The sequence below is a fragment of the Ambystoma mexicanum genome, chromosome 6p, assembly GCF_040938575.1.
Source record: "Ambystoma mexicanum isolate Mex_15411 chromosome 6p, UKY_AmexF1_1, whole genome shotgun sequence".
NCBI lineage: Eukaryota > Metazoa > Chordata > Amphibia > Caudata > Ambystomatidae > Ambystoma > Ambystoma mexicanum.
Window position 1 is genome coordinate 80,469,243 of NC_090935.1, and position 13,451 is coordinate 80,482,693.

Below are 13,451 nucleotides of genomic sequence, written 5' to 3' on the forward strand. Positions count from 1 at the left end.
TAGGATTGTTGTCTGTCCTCCTTCTGTTCCCCCTCCCTTGCTTCATCGTGCCTTTAAACACTTGTGTATAGGTGATTTATAAATGCCTTATCATATAAGATATCATATCAGAATAGGAAGAATTTGCTCTTATTATCTGGTGTGGCTATGACAGGGGATGTACATATCAGTTCCTTTAATGTGTCGAATGCTGTGTGTATTTCAGTTGTCCAAATTATTGGCATTTTGTCTTTTTGGGCATCCTTCAAACCATGCAGCAGGGGACTTCTATAGGCGGCATAATCTAATATCCATGCCCTACAATAGTTTCAGATGCCAAGGAATTTCTGTATATCTTTTACCGTGTGTGGTCTGGCTATAGACCACACAGCTGAGGTATTATTCTTTTACCATCTTTTGAAATAAATGGACCCAACTATAGTACTTCAGTCTTACAATACTGCAATTTATCATTGTCTACTTTGTACCCCTTCTGGCCCAATAACTGGAGCAAGGCCACAGAATCTCCTCGGCATATGTCTTCCCCTTCACTACATACCAGGAGGTCATCAACTTACTGGATAATCGTACTTTGAACATCAATATTGCAGAGGTCTTTGTGCAATATTCTGTTGAAGATACTTGGACTTGCACAATATCCATGGGGCAGCCGGCGATGTTCATATCTCTTCCCTCCCAGGGTGAAGGCTGTAAGATATTGGGAGTCTGGGTCGAGTGGAACTGAGAAAAAGGCATTTTTCAGATCCACCACAGTGAAGTGCGTGGCTTGTTTTGGTATGCTGCACAAAATGGACGCCGGATTTGTCACGAGAGGGAACTCCTTTTGGACAATATCATTAAGGGGGCGGAGGTCTTGGACCATAGGCCATGCCCCTCCTTTCGTTTTCTTGATTGGATATATCGCTGTATTACATGGGGAGTTAGAGGGGACGATAATGCCTTGTTGCAATAATGTACATATCGTTGTTTGTATGCCTTCCACCACCTCCCTGGACAAGGGGTATTGCTTCATTATCAGCAATACTGCTCCTGGTTTAAGTTTAATCTTTATTGGGGTTACTTCTCGTAGCAGCCCGACATCATGTCGAGTCGTGGTCCATAAATATGGCGGCGCTTGCTGTAAGTCTGTGTCACAAAAAGAAGGTGGTGCACTGACAACGGCCATGAGGGGGTTTACCACTTGCCTGTTTTGTACCATTATATCACATGGCATGCATATTTCCAGTATCATCTCCCCATGAGTTTCATTGTCAGTGAACAGCTCTTCGTCTGTTATTTCACACAATAATGTGTTTGGATCAAGACATAGCACTGTTCGCCACTCGCACTCATGTGTGTCCAGGCCAATCACTACAATACGTTTCGCTGACACTTGTTCTCCTTGCAGATCGAGAGAGAGCACAGTGGCAGGCAATATCTCAGGGGCAGCCACTGGGCAGAAAATGAAATTGAAGGTATTCTCCAATCCCTTCACGTAAAGTCTGGCACTACTCTCGCTAACACCTGTATGCCATAGATAAACAGGCCTGCATTGGTAGGTATTCTACATATGGTGCTTTCATTGGCTATTGTTTATTTCAGCAGCATGACTCAAATGGAGCACATACCGGGTGTTGAGCACACTATACCCCGGTCGGTGAATGATATGGTCATGTTCAGCTTGATGAGCAAGTCTCATTCCGATAGGTTTACTCAGGAGGTTTAGTGGTAGATGAGGGGTGCTGGCACTGTTTTTCCCCCTATCTTAACGTCCAAATCTTCTGTACAAGAAATCGTGACCACAGCCCCAGAGAATCCCAGCGCCTTGAGATTTTTGCCAGATAGCGGGAAATCACCTTCACACAGACATGATTTCTTCGCTCCCAAGTGCACCATAAAGATTAACTGTTTGTTTCCTATCTCTGCCCCCACCAGCTGTTCCTCGTCTAGACAGAAGGTAGTTGATAGGACTGGACATGCAAGTGCTCTCGTTGGGCTGTCCTAATCTGGGTGGGTTTTCGTTCCAGCGAAAGAGAAAACATTTTCGCTCAACACACACGTGCCCTCATAAGGTGTAGGTGCACCATTAGTGGTGGTGGCAAATGGGTTCTTGTGTGTATTTGTCACTTGGTTTGGACGGGTTGGGCAAGTTTGGGCGCAAAGTGGCGGGTGCCTGAGGGTATTGTATCCTGGTATGGGTTAGCTGTCTGTTTGCCTAGTCTGTCCACCTTCCATACCTCTGGCCAGAAGCAGGTTTATCAAAGTACTTAAATTCCCTGTCTGCTATTTCGCTGTATTTGTCGAGAGCAGTCTTAATGTCCAGTCTCTTCTCGGGGAAAGGGTCAGTGGCATACCCGTGCTGTAGTCATGCCAGATCCCTCCTGATGTCCCGCAATACCCCATATTCAGATGAGATAGCTATGCATCTGATGTAGGCCTTAAATGCCTGCCACAATGTTGTCTGTAATGTTACAGAGCCTTCATTGTTTTCAAGGTATTGTGTAATGTGTTCCCTCATATTTAGCCAGAATACCTAGTCCTCTAGAGCTGCTGGTTTAAAATGCCACTGTGTTTCCCTCCCAGTGTGTCGTGACATTTGTATAGTTAGTAAGGTCGATGAATGGTCTGATAGTGTTTGGGGAAGTATCTGGCAACTCAGAACCAAGTTCAGCAGGATGCGAGAGGTGAGCCACATTTCTATTCATGAATGCATATCATGCACTGATGAATAAAATGTGTACCTGCAGAAAGTGTACAATGCTCGCCATACATCCTCGTGCCCTAGGTGTTCAATGTGTGTTAGTATGGAGCGAGTTGCATTGGTGGGGGATCTGGCCGTTACAGAGGTTCGGTCTAATTGTAAGTCTAGTATTGTGTTGAACATTTCATTGTAAAATTCAGGGTCCTCTGTATTTGGGCCATACACATTAATCAACAGAACCTCGTAACCACATAAATTACCATGCACAAAAAGAAAAAACAACCTTGTACATCCCTTGCTGTTTCGTAGTGCCTGAATGGAAGAGAGAGATGTATCAATCTCATCACTCTGCATGCCCCAGAGGAGTATGAAGGGTAATATCTATGTTACCCCCATCCCGGAGCTACTCGACTGGCCAGTGGCTAAGCACATAAGTTTCTTGTAGATACAGCATCTTTGCACCCAGTCTGTTTTGCGTACGTGAATAACTTCTGTGTTTTTATTCGAGAACCTAGCCCTCTAACATTCCAGCTCAGCACTTTAATAGTTGAGCCTCCCTTCTCACTATGCATTATCCCATATCTATTGCCATGCACATAATTGCTAGTGTATTTTCCCATGCCCTTTACCATGTGTATTTAATAACTTTTTCTCCCTACACACTCACCCATCCTGACCCCCTCCACCCTCATAGCCCCCTAAAGTCAGACTGTGTTAATTCCCTCCCCCATACCTTAAACAGAACCACCCTACACAATGATAGCACTCGCATCGTGGACGGCAGTTACTGCAGCAAGTGGGGAACTAACCAATTGCCAGTTAGGGCTACACTTAACTGTTGCGTGATATCGACTATTACGATTCCATGGGCCAGTCATCGCCAGATCTGAGTTGGCAGGAATTTCCATTTAGTACAGTCTCTGTGGGTCCTCGTCCTGAAGGTATCGGGATGTGTCCTTCTGTAAACACCACAGCTTCTTCCGCTAGTGCAGGGAAAAGCATGGCATGTGCAGTGTTGCATTCTCTGAGCAATTTCTTGGCGTCTAAGAAAGTGTGCCTCTCCTGTTGTACAGCTATCGTATAATTTGGGAAAATGCGCATTGTATTCGAGCCCATTTTGAGCTCCTGTTTTTCTCGGGCAGCACGCAGTACCAAATCCCTATGACGATAGTTCATCAGGCAAGCAATTATCGGTTTTGGATAATCGCCTGGCTTGGGTTTCGCTGACAATGCTTTGTGGGCTCACTCAATTGTGAAAAGAGGTCACCACCAAGGATCTCCCAACAGGTCTTGGAGCAATTCTTCCACTGCTCTCTTCATATTGCCTTTGTGTGCATCCTCTGGGACCCCAACAATACGTGCATTGTTTCTAACTGATCTTGATTCTAGGTCTTCACATTTGGCCTTCACATGCCTCATATCTTTAGTTTGTGTGGTTACCTTCTCCTGCAGCGATGTTACTGTGTCCTCAGTGTTGCTGATAATAAGTTCCGGCTCAGTTTTCTGGTTGAGTTCAAATCAAGGATACATTTGCTGTTACACCATCTAGCTTATCGTTTATAGTGGCACAGCCCCTCTGCATGGAGTCCATTACACTTTGTCGATCAATGGGTGCCGAAGCTTGAGGGTCCTCAATGGGCATATGGTCGCTAGGCGTTCTTTCTGTATCTCCAAAGGTTTAGAAGTGGGTTTTGTGAAGCGATCGATGATGCCTCCCTTCTTAATCCCTGATGCTTTTGTCATGATTTCCTTTGCTCTTAGTGGTTTCCGAGGGGTCCAGGTCTTCCCAGACATGTCGTGGCAGTAGATGGATCAACCCCTTATAGCTAGTGCATCCATTGGAGGGGTCCAGCCCATTCGCCCCCACTGTGGCAGATGCACACATTGCAAGTGATTGTCAAGAGGTTTTACTGCCGTTGTGGGTTGGCAGGCCAGAAAGCGTATATTCACTTTTGGAAGTGCAGGAGTGCAGGGTGTATTGCAGCTAGTGATTGGCAGAGTAATGATCATGTTGTGGCCCATTCATGTGGGCCCCTAGCCTATCATGGCAGGACCGTGTGGTGATTCAGGGGAACATGTGTACCTGTTGTCGTGCCGCATACACGTTCAATGGGCTATTCACATCATTTAAAGTCATCCACAGGGATAAGCAGTGTCTCTGTATGCCCTGGGGAGGCCGCATATACTTCCTTGCTGTTATAGAGGTGTTTGGTCACGCGTCGGTTTTCCCTCGCTCCAGCACTGCGAGGAGCACCCGGGAGGGGCTCCCCTGATGAGCTCTCTTGTCGTCCCGCAGTTTTCTACGTGGGCCAGGATCACGGGCTTCGGTATGTAAGTTTACTCTTCCAAAGTCCCGGAAAACGATACCTGGTGAGCACACTCCCGCTAGCAGATGACTCGATTTGTATAATGTATTATGCACGCAATCTGCTGTATAACAATATTGCCTCCCCAACTCGGTGCAAAGCTCAAGCACGGTCCGCCATCTTGGCTCGCCGTGCAACAGCGTCCCACTCCCAGGATACCTAATTGGCTGCACGCTGATGTCCGTGAACATCCACAACTGTTCGTAGTCTCTGCATTCCCCTTTCCATACCGGGCATCCGTAAAAGACCCAGAGGGCTAAAGGGCAGCCCTTTTACCCTTTCTGTTTTAATGTTTTTAACACTCCCTCATTGGATGCTTTTAAACAGTCATACGTCCATTCACCAATCACATGCAAAAACTCTACAAGTAACCCTGTTGTCTCAGTTCCACACTTCATATGTATTCTTGAACTCTCAGAGTACAAGTCCCCTGTTAGTCACAGCTACCTGCATCAACAACTACTGTAAAACTCTCCAGTATTTCTATTTGCAGATTCAACAACACCTGCATCTAACAAGACATAGGGCCTCATTACACGGACGGCGGTAAGGGTTAACGGTCACCGTTAATGGCAACAGTGACCGTTAACCCTTACCGCCTTACTACGAGGTCCCTTAGCGGGTTGGTGCTCTAACGCCTGCTTTTTGCAGGCGTTAAAAACCAACCCGCTAAGGGACCTCGGAGCTAATTACGGCACCGCAAAATTTAGCGTGCCGTAATTAGCGCCTTCCCCATTCCCATAGAGCCCTATGGGGCAGAAATGGGAATGGGGAAAGGCAATGGCGGAAGGGGGATTTACCGCCCCACCGACCTTGGAATGGGGCGGTAAATCCCCTTTCCGCCAAGGCGGTGCCGGTAATTTACCGGCATGGTCCAGGGTGCTAATAGCACCCTGGATCACCGCCTTCCGTGTAATGAGGCCCATAGTGAAGGTATGCTTATATTTTTTTTAAGTATTTTCTTCAACTCTTTTACAAATGTATACATACATGGTTCCTGCGCTCCCTGTAATAAGCTTCTCAATAAACATATTCTCTTTTTAACCACTCTCGCAAATGTGATTTATTGCAGCAGTCAGCACCTGCTCGCAGTTACTTACAATGCTGTGCGTTTAGAAATGTTTCTTTTTAGCAGCCTTTTCATTAAATGTAAAAAATGCATATGTGCATTTATAGCAGCACAGTGTGCAACTTTTTTACAAAAGAAAGATTTAGTGGCACTTGGCGTGTGCCAGATTAAAACCTTGGCAGTACATGCAGATTTGCCAACATGGCCCATTCCAAACTATACCTGTTTATCAAGTCTTGGTTTCTTTCTGTGCATTCTGTGACTTTTAATACCACTTCTCCCATTACATAACTCGGACTACAAGTCCTGGAATGCAAAAAGAAATAACCAGGCCTACACTGCAAGATTCAAAAGTGTCACATTTATATTAAATGAAAAATTGAAAATGCTATGTGTTTACAAATATTTCATTTTATGGGGCATTTTCACGAAAGTTAAGAAATGCATATATACATTTGCAGCAGCACTGTGTGTAACTTCTTTGTAAAACAAAGAAAAAGCAGATGCAATATCTTTGTGCAATATTTCTAAGTGCCACTTAATTTGTGGAAGTTAATTATTTTGGAAGCACATGCATACTTGCTAACATAACCCATTCCAATCTGTAAGTGCTTATCCAGTCCTAGTTTCTCCTATGCGTCTGGGACTTGTAGCCCAAGTTTTCTAAAGTAAAAAGTACAACTAGAACTCACAAAATGCAAAGAAAAAACTAGACTACATAAGCACCTACATATTGCAATTGATCATGTTGGCAAGTATGCATTTACTGGCAACATGTTAAACCGCCAGACACCAACTGCCACTTAAAAATGTGCTACACATCTTTTACATCTGCTTTTTCTTTTACTCACAGTGCTGCTTTAAATGCACATCTGCATTTTTTAACTTTCATGAAAATGCTCCTAAAAAGAAAACATGTTTAAATGGTCAGCATTCTCCACCAGCTCACACATCTGTGTATACCACCAAAGTATCTCTATACAACACTTTTCTTTACATATAAAGTATTCTTCTTTCTGAACCTCTATTATAATACACCAAACACGGCTGCAACAACAAACTGACATAGCATAACTCTAGGACACAGTTTCATATTCTTTAAAAACACTGCAACATATTACAAATACATTAGACCACAAACACAGAGCTTTTTCAATTAAAATCAGCAGCACAAAAATAAACTAGAAAGATATGCACATTTTTCGCATACCCATGTTTACAATGTTCCTTCTAATGTGCCAAACAGCACTACTCATACTCCAATTGTTTTAAAAACATAGTTAACGTACTTCCGTACATGACCCATAACACAAATGTATTAACTCGTTTTCCCAACAACTCCTCCTGCCTTCTAAAATAACAAACTTGCTTGCTAAACATACTTTGCCATTGCCACATATGGCTACTAACTTTCTTTTACACTTACAGGAAAAAGGAAGATTGCCAAAGACAGCTACTGAAAAAAGAATATCTTCATATCCTGCAAAGTAAGTACATCAATTTAGCATGCATAGTTTTCTAATTTTAACAATGTACTTTCACTATGTATTAGCCTAGATTATTCTTCTTTCCAAATCAACAACTATTATTTCACTCATGCTAAATACATTTTAACATTCACATTATTTCTATCACTATTTAAAACCACACCTGAAAACATTATAATGTCCTTTCTTATTCAGTAACACCACCACTCAGTTACTCACTAGCCCAAGCCCATCACATCTGCACCCACTCTTGTTCTTACAGCCTTCTCAACAATGCCTATCATCCCTCTCCACAATTACACAGCACACTCTTCATCTCTACAATCACACCAACACACACCCATCCACAATGTATGCACATACATTGCACAACTTGAAACCCAAACTTTCTTTCTTTCTAACCGATAGGACAGAATGCCTACTAAAAAGCAACTCTCTGGAAAACAAAGAGAAATAGAGCAGATGAGAATACAAGCAAGTCATATAGTCATCCAACTCTAGATCAATTTATAGAAAACATTAAAACAAAACAGCTAGTAACCTCACTCAACAAAACTAAACCAGCAACCACTAAAGAAAGTATGGCCCTCTTCAAAAACTAAAAGTATAAAAAGATTCACAAACAAAAGCAGACCTAGTAATGAACCGAACACTATTCCTACCAATGTTAACATAGCCACAGTAAAGCATTAAAAAAAATGTTTACAAAACTTGTTCCACCGTAGATTCCTTCACAATCTTATAAATACAGCTAAAAAGTCATGATCTAACCTTAAAAACTACTGCAGAAGACTAATCCTTGAAGCTATAATTGACAGCTGATTTCTTCAAAAGAGAAAGTTCTTTATATTGATCTTTAACAGAATGAAACCACTAACTAAATTAATCAATAAATTACAAAACTTACTTCTAAACATGTACAATATCAATATAAATGTCAATATAAATACCTGGACTTCGAGGACATTCATTAACCTGCATTTCAGGAACAGCTTACAAAAGCACCTTCCACCACATCAAAATGTTAGCAACACACCATTCCGCTATTGGGAATCTTGTGCATAGACATTTCTATGCAAAGGTTCTCCTCTAGAAGTGCAACATTTAAATAACATTCTTCTACATGGAACAGTCAAAGAACTCCTTCAAGAAATAGATAACATCCAAAGTAAATACTTTTAAAACTGAAGTTGAATTCATTAACTTCAGAGAGCATTAACTACAACCTCACGAACACCAACCTTGTAACAAACACATACAAATAGAAATAGTTAATTTTCAAAACACATCTGCTGAAATACCAGACCAAGTATGTGTTTATTGTTGCAGAACTTTTTTTAGTAGATGTGGCCTACATAATAAAGAACAATGAGGAATCCCAATGATTCAAATTAGCTTTCTATAGAATAGCAGAGGCTAAATACAAAATGACTGACCCATCAGTAGTCTGCACATACTGCAACACATAGCTTGACAAAAACCAAATGCCATCACATGCTATCACTACTAACTTGTTACCACTTCCAGGCTCTTCACCAACTTAACATGTATGAGAGAATCATAATCCAAACAATACACCCATTTCAAGCTATAAAACGCCATCAACCAAGAACTTCAAAATTGCTTCCATCTGACTTACTAAAAGGCATCCATGGCAAAGTAGTACATTTGCCATTAGATCTTAAAGAAAATGTAGAAACTCTGGAATACAGCATCCAATAGATCAATCAGTGATTGTACTAGTTAATGGTGTACCAAGAAAAGACAAAACTATTTTGCAACAACTAGTCGACTTAAAAAACGTTAAACAAGGAGGAAGTTATGATGAAAGCTCCACACAAATTAGTGCATCAGAATATCACACTTTCAAAATGTAGTCTAAAGACTCCAGCTTCAGACAAAATGTAGAATACATTTTCCACCTCCTTTTCGAAAGTGAACTATCATCACTATGTTATGGAGTTGCACACACATTAAAAACAGGCTCTAATAATTTAAACATGTCCGCTACCCAACTGCTTCAAAAGATAAAAGATAAAGATTAAGTTTTGTAGTGAAGTATTACAAACCTCTTGGCAAACATGTGTTGTACAAAAGAAAACTGGTTCAGATGTCACACTGATGTATGTTGTATGCTAAGGAACACAGAACTACCCACATGATTTGTTACTTTAAGTTGTGCAGAATATGCATTGGATGACTTGCAAGACTTCCTGCGCTTTGCAAACCGAATTGAAGATTAAATATATGTGAAAACACTAGGTGCCAGATTACAGATGCTTTGCACTGGTGCAAAATTGCAGAGTATTAGCACTAGGGCAATGTTTGCCATATTTTTAAAAACACTGGGACATATCAGACAACTATTTCACCACGACAAGTGCAGTTTGGCATGGTACCATTCCGTATTAGCACTAGGGGTAACTCTGCCCTGTGGCAATAATGCAGCGACAATGTATCTTTTTTGCTCTAGGGCAATGTTTGCCAAGGTGCCTATACCATGCCAAACTGCACTTGTCAAGGTGCAATAGTTTTCTAATAGTTTGCCCTAGTGCTAATACCATGCAATTTAGCTGCTGCACCATGGCAATGTTTCTGCGATCTGTCCCCAGGAGAACTCTTGCCTCTTTTTCACTGTAGCTGCATTGCCATGCTGCAGTTCATCTGCAATAAATCTACCCCTCCGCTCAGAGAAGTGAAACACTTGTTTTGGGGAAATGAATATCAATCCAGAGGAGCAACACACATCCACATGCTTTAGTGGATAAAAGATGCTCCCAGATTTGGCCATGACAGTGATGCTACTGTTTTAGAGTTCATGGCAAAAATACATTACCTGCAACATCCCTTCAGAAACCAGACAAAGTGACCTACATACACAAGTGTTACCCTTGCAAAAGCATACGTTTGGCAAATACTGCCGATGCAGATGCAAAAACAAAGGTAAATACTATAGCAAATGTATTTTTGGCTTCGCTAGACCAGTTTGCAAAAGAGGACAAGTAAATAGCTTGATGTCTTCTGTTAGACATAGTGTAAAAGTCATATTCCCTAAAAACACATACAAAATTAAAAGACACAAAGCATCCAAGAACATCATGATCCCAACAGCCACGACATTTGAACAACAATGTAATTGAGACATAGTACCCAAACAGAAGAACTGCTTTGGAAAATATGTGCCTGTATGACATAGCCCAAATTTACCCCTCCCAAAAAAGACAATATCACACCAAATGAGACCATCTCTCCAGCTCTGAAATCTCTCCATTGGCTCCCAGTGGATGCAAGGATAACATTCAAAACCCTCTGCATTGTCCACAAGGCTTTCTGGGGCCTGGGACAAAAATACCGTCAGATATCCCTCCTCAAATACCTCCCCTCTCGAGCTCTTCGCTCCTCTACCTCTAACTCCCTCCAGGTCAATCATTTTTCAAAGAAATGAGGTGGGGGTAGATCTCTATCTTTGGCTGGGGTCTCCCTCTGGAACAGCCTCCCAGCCACTCTAAAACCTGAGGAGAACCATCTCTGGTTCTGGAAGCACCTCAAGACCTTCCTCTTTGCTTCTGCCTTCACTCCCCTTCTCCCCTGCTGATCTGCTCTCTCTTTGCAAAGTGTATCTGGCCACCCTCTGTCCCCTGGGCCTAGGTACCTGCTCATCCAACTTCCTGCACTGCCACCTGGCCACCCCTTGCACTGGGGACTATATCTGTACCCATACAGCCCCCCCATTTTTCTTCTTTTTCTGCACTTATCAGACTTACCCAGTCTGCTGCCTTAAACACAGCACTTGCCACTTGCTGGCAGCACTACCACTTTTTAATGCCTCCATTTTCTATTCATTTTTATTTATTATTATGTATCTGCACTCCTCTGTTCTGCACTTTCCACTCTCCCCCTCCCATTCACTTTTCCCTTTTCTCATGCACTTGCGCGTTCTCAATGTCACTGAGCCTAACAAGATTGTGTTTATGTTGTGCTGTGTTCCCCCTGTTCCCCTCCCTTGTCTAGTTGCACTCGGAAAAACATGTGTACGAACACGATACAAGTAAAATATCATATCATATCATCTCATATCACTGGCAAATATTCAGTCTCATCTTGTGAAGGAAGCATAGTTAAACTTACCAAACACAGCCTACTCAATCATATAAAGTTATCATTTTAATCTCTGAAACATAGAGAACTGCATTGCATGGCCCTACTGCAACATTTTAAACCTTGGAGAAAAGAAGAAGAATTAATAGGTAGCTAAGACTCATTTGAAGCTGAATCCAAAGCAACTGAAAGCAGTATAACAAATATCAATGTAAAAAAATATAAAGAAATGTTGAACAATGAACACCAACAAGAGGAAGAAATTGAAGCCCAACTAGATAATTGACTCCTGAAGGCCTTATGGAAAGCCAAGAACCACTTGGGGAACCACTCATTCTAAATGAAGCAGAAATAGCCATGACTGAGGTCGAAAATACCATTTATCAATCTAAAGACTCTGGGGAAGACTTGTCAGTGCTAAAGTCAGAGTTAAATGATGAACAACTCACCCTTTATCTGGAAGTCACTGAACAAATTGAGCATGGTTTTAAACATGAAACTAAAACTTGCAGCTGTAAAAATTATAACCCTCTGTTCCTGTATGTAAGTGGTGAAGCTGGTTCTGGTAAAACATTCTTAATTAGAATAATCAGCACATTTCTAGAAAACTCTATAAACAACAACCTTATGGCTGTTGTAACAGCCCCCACAAGTTTAGCTGCCTACAACATAGGAGGCATAACGTTACACCAACTACTGCTACTCCCAGATAGAACACCATAACAAATGAGAATACTATATATTATCAGTAGAAGCTGCTACTGAAATATGCAGAATTCTGAAACAATAGAAAGTGCTCCTGATGAAGCAAGCATGGTTGCCAACCTCATGTTGGCTTTAATTTACCTCAGAATGCAAGAAGTCCAAAAAATCGACTATGAAGAACTGTTTGGAGGAAAACACATTATTGGTTTTGGAGACCGCCTACAGTTCAAACCAGTAAAAGTTCAATCTATTTTCAAAACATTAGGATACAAACAATGCTGTAACACACTCGGCAGAATTGGAATTGTAAATCTCTGGCAACATTTTCGCTACAGAGAAATCAAAACATCCGTCTGTCTGCAGCCCTCACCTATGCTAAGGGTTTAAAAAGCATTAGAACTGGTCTGCTTACTAAAGATAAAAACAGTTGACTAATCCATGAACTATATGGGCAAAACACATCTGATCCTGATGTCATGCAACAATTAACTCAACAAAATATTAAATCCATGTCCTTAATGCCAACGCTTGCAAGCTGTAGTCAATTCAACGAGCCAATGTTAAAAAAGAAATGCAACCCATAATGCATATCAGCTTCACAGACAAACTAGAAGTGCATGGCATGACACTGACTATGTATCAACAAGCAAACACATGACTAAATATAAAAATGTATCTCCAACACAGCTGGATTAGAAAAAGTATTAACTCTGTGTCTAAACTGCAGAGTAATTCTAAAACGTAACCATGATGTAGAACAAGGTTTACTGAATGGAGCAATTGGTACTTTTGTTGGCTTCCACGCATATCCACATGACAACAACATTCAGTTTGTCATCAACCACTTTGACAAACTTGCAGAAGTTAGAAATAGCTGCACAATAGCACATTTCCTTCTTTTCAAAGACATGCTATTATGCAGAGAACAATTCTCTCCTTCTATTGCATATGCAGTCACTATTCACAAATGGCAAGCTCTAACCCTGGATCATGCAATGATTGACATTGGCAGCACAGTCTTTAAAGAATGTATTAGTTATATAGCA

The 13,451-nt window shown here is 41.5% G+C and overlaps 1 protein-coding gene across 2 annotated transcripts in view; it reads left to right on the forward strand.

Annotated features, from left to right (window-relative positions):
• LOC138510879 (vomeronasal type-2 receptor 26-like) overlaps window positions 1-13,451 on the forward strand; it is a 176,128-nt gene that overhangs the window by 44,956 nt on the left and 117,721 nt on the right. The window contains exon 2 of one of the 2 annotated variants that reach the window (XM_069626534.1): window positions 7,544-7,602. The exons of the other annotated variant lie outside the window; for it this stretch is intronic. The gene's annotated coding sequence lies outside the window, so the exon portion shown is untranslated. The remainder of the gene's footprint in view (window positions 1-7,543; window positions 7,603-13,451) is intronic. 2 annotated transcript variants of the gene reach the window in all.